The sequence below is a fragment of the Trachymyrmex septentrionalis genome, unplaced genomic scaffold (genome assembly GCF_001594115.1).
Source record: "Trachymyrmex septentrionalis isolate Tsep2-gDNA-1 unplaced genomic scaffold, Tsep1.0 scaffold308, whole genome shotgun sequence".
Lineage (NCBI taxonomy): Eukaryota > Metazoa > Arthropoda > Insecta > Hymenoptera > Formicidae > Trachymyrmex > Trachymyrmex septentrionalis.
In genome coordinates, this window is record NW_017305472.1 from 65,942 (window position 1) to 70,285 (window position 4,344).

General features: G+C 31.2%; 1 long non-coding RNA gene across 1 annotated transcript; it reads left to right on the forward strand.

Moving 5' to 3' along the window:
* Positions 1-3,269: 3,269 nt before the first annotated feature.
* On the forward strand, positions 3,270-3,848 carry LOC108749622. The gene is made up of 3 exons (XR_001939383.1): positions 3,270-3,371; positions 3,484-3,638; positions 3,704-3,848. It is a non-coding gene; the product is annotated as an uncharacterized LOC108749622 (long non-coding RNA).
* Positions 3,849-4,344: the final 496 nt, after the last annotated feature.

The following is a 4,344-nucleotide window of genomic DNA, read 5'->3' on the forward strand; positions in this document are numbered from 1 at the left end:
TATATATATATATATTATTTCTTGAAAATTTTATTTTCAGTTTCTGTAGGAAGGGGTGGCAGGGGACGTGCTCGATACAGATGGTACGTTCAACGAGTAGGCCTTATGAGATATCCTTACCCTATCCTGAGACAAACCGGGATATAAGGGGCCGGCAAGGAATTATGAGGGGCCGTGCTGTGGAAGAGAGAGACCGTAGAGGAAGAAGAGCAGAAAGCCTTTGTTCCCGGTACGGTACAACAAACTTTTAAGGATATATTGTATCAATTTTAAAACCATTGAAAAAAACCATGAAAAATTAAAGATTGCATGTTTTACATTACATTTGAAAGTAGTAGGAAAAAATTTAGCGATGATTTTCTATGTGGCTAAAAAATTAATTCAATGAAAAGTAGATATGTGCTCTAATGAAAATATTAAGAAATAGTAAAAAAATATGAATTTGTAAGTATTTTAAATATATTGAAGATGATTAATAATATAACATACAATTTCATTGCGATGCAGAGATTAGGTGCTGTTTAAATAAACAAAATTGCTTTATTTATTTATTTATTTATTTACAGAATAACTGAAGACGATTGCAATAAGAATAAAGACGATTACAATAAAACTTGATATAAATCATCTGAAACATTTAAGTATTTATACAAAAAAATTGAGATTTCTCTTAATATTGTAAAAAAAAACTTTATTTTTAATAACAAACAGATAATATAAACTATAAAAATATATTGTTAAATAAAAATATAATTTTACTCACACAATTTTCATATGTAAAGGGTGGGCCATCTATTGGTACGTTTTTGAATAATTGGGGTGACCGAATGGCATACTGTAAGGCCAGTAGAGGGAGCCACATGAACGAAATCGTTTTTCATTCTTGACGCGGATACTTTTAGCTTCACAACAAAAAAAAAATTAATAAAAAATATCAATGTATGCTCATTTGATCGCATTTTTAAACGTACCAATAGATGGCCCACCCTATATATAATTCATTTGAAGTGTAAATATCAAAACCATTTACAAATTAAATTAACTTTGCAGGAATACGTCCAAAAGAGAAGAAGAAAGAGCAGAGACAGACCAGAGAGAAGGGCGATATATTATTAATAACTTTTATAATAATTATTATTATGATTGAAAAATATAAACATATGTTTAAAAAATATAATGCATATTAATTTCATAGTTCCTTTTATTCATTCAGCATTACTTTTAGTTTAACGATAAAATACGAGAAAATACACAATACAAATTTTTGCATAAAATTACTTTTCGACATGTTTTATGCTTTGTGGATTAATGGGAAGGGTTTACTGTAACTACAATTTATTAAAAATTATATGTTATCTATTAATGTTCTCTTGCCTTGACAGTCTCGACACACGTTCGAGCGGCCGAGAAAACATTTTCAATCATTTCACACTCCAGTGAAACACTATCTCGTTTGCTCTTAGCACGCCCGACTGTCTCGTTCGCTCTTAACACGCCCGAACGCCCGCCGAAGCTGGCCGAAGCGCGAAAGCGTCGAACCGCGCATAGACTCATGACATAGACTCATGATTGTGTGTATCCAGCGATCGCGCTAGGCCGCCGACTGATGGCGTTAATCGCGATGTCGTAAACCGTCCCTGGATTGACATCCTTGGCTGGCACTGATAACATCGCAGCCAATACGTTGGCAAGATTCAGATAGCCGCAGGCTTTAGTATAGTATGTTACGTTACAGTATAATTATTATAATTTAAAGCATGCGCAGAGAAAACGAATGTTCCATGTATACAGCTGTCTTTCTTACACGCATCTTTTTGTATATCTTTCTTCCACGCATCTTGAACACAATTCTGAATCACAATGTTCCCTCAATGTTTATATACTTTAAGGTTAGAAAGAAGTTCATAACATTAAAGAAAAAAGAGATTAAGATGAGGAATTGCCTCATATAGTTACTCCAGATATAGGGCTCCAAATGGTGACTTTCGGTTAATTGGCATCAGGCCGGTGTCCCATGGATCTGAAATTTATAGCGAAACGGAACAGCGCGACCACAACTCTACCATTACTTTACTTTTTTTTCTGCGATTGTGATTGGATTTGCTGTTCCGTTCCGCTGTAAATTTCCGCTCATGGGACGCCAGCCTTAAGCTATTTTCACATGCAGCGCAACTTGCATAAGCGTAACTTACGTCAACCAATCAAATCGTATCAAATTGTATCAGCTACTACGCATTATTTTAATTGAGACGATTTGATTGGGTCTGAGCACAAAAATTGTCGTAACACTTACTTAGACTTAAATTGTAGACGTAAGTAACACACAAGCTTTCACGTATGACATACAACTTATTGTCATGTCTCCAAGAGACAACAATAAATTATATGTCATACGCCAAAGCTTGTGTGTTACTTACGTCTAGAACTTAAATCACTAAGTAAGTGTTACGACAATTCTTATGCCTATTGGCTGACGCAAGTAACGTTTACGCAAGTTACGCTGCATGTGAAAGCTGTCGCACTCTCTTTATATTCACTCTAGTACTAGCTATAACTTTCTATTAAATTATTTTAATTTCAGCAATGTATTAAAAGAATGATGTGTACGAAATTGGTACAGTATACATCATAATGATTAATTAAATATAAATATCATGTATATGTTTCAATATATCGCTGAAATTAAAAATATTCACTAGAAAGTTACTAGTTAGTACCCGTATCAAGTGCACAATGTAAACTAAAGCTGATATAAACTAGAGTATAAACTAGAGTCCTATTTATCAGATATATTTATCAGAGATGCGCAAATGGGATTCGCTTGCTGATTAGTTTGTTTATTGGTCATTTTAGGTTTGTTCATGTCGCATGCTCCAACATGCCGCTTCAACAACGAGCTCCAATAGCACGTTCGCGTCACCAGAATAATATGGCGACTAGATGTTCATGTCGCATTAAAGCATACTTCATGGATCAATTAAGAGTACGCTTCATTTGCCTCATTTCGGAAAATGATGCGGTTGGGGCATGTTACGCACACATGTATTTAATGATTGAAAGCGTACTGTATTGAAAAAGTATTTGTGATTTATTTATTTGATATAAAAACGTATTTAATAAATATAAAAATATAACATAATATAATATTAATAAAATAAAATAATAAAAATAAAATAATATCAATATAATAAAATTAATATAATATGATATAATATAACTTTCATATTTATTCATTAAAAACGCATTTAATTTATATAAAAACGCTTTTCAAATAATCGAGGTAACAAAACATCCGAAACGAAACGACCAAACATGTCCGACCAAATCTTTTATTTGACGAGTCATTCAGATTGAGAAGAAGGAGAGGTATAGTAAGTGGCAAGTGGATTGCAGTGGAATTATATATTTTTTAATGAAATAAAAACGTGAATTTCTTGTGTAGTCATTATAACTTAACCTTATATTTGTTTTTTGACATATTAGAGCTACAATGCCTGGGTGTATAGCAGGTTACTGCACAAACTGCCAAATAAGGTAAATGTCGTTTTTCACGAGACCCAAAAAGAAGAAAAATTTGGGTTAAAAATACAGGACGACTGGATTCGGTCTGAATTCAATCTAATTCGGTGTTATATGAGGTTAGTATAAACTTTTCATGATTTTTTAATATAAATAAATTATTAAACGATGTATATTATTTTAGGTATATTATGTTGCCACGAATGTATTGCTGCCACGAGATCAAAGACACACCAAGCACGCATACCTTTGATGCATTTACACGCATTAAATGTTTCACACAAGAGACATTATTTTATGTCAATTCTTCAACGTTTCAAGTTTTTTAAAAGTATGGAATCAGTAATTAAACAAAATTTGGAAGTTTTTTCAATTCAAGACAATATCACAAAATTTTTATGTGAGAGATTCCAAGACCTTCCGTATTTGCTGTCAAATTGTTACAATCTCAAAAATAAAATAATTAAAAAAATGTTGCACATTTTGTTTGAAAACGCTTTGTGCGCTAATTTACAATAACAGATCTATAATAACAGATTTACAATAACTTAAAAAATGTTATTAGAGTTTATTTTCAATTTTTTTGTTTATTTATTATTTTAAATTATTTTTTGTTTATTCATTTTTAATTATTTTTTGTTTATCATTTTAAATTATTAACTTGTATTAATATTTGCTTATTACATAATAATATAATTCCAATAATATTTATTGGACTTAACTATTAATTATGTTAATTTGCGTTAATATTTGTATTTTATTTGACATGTATGCATGTGTCACTTGTTTTTATTTGTCATATAACTGTAATTTTTATTTTGATTT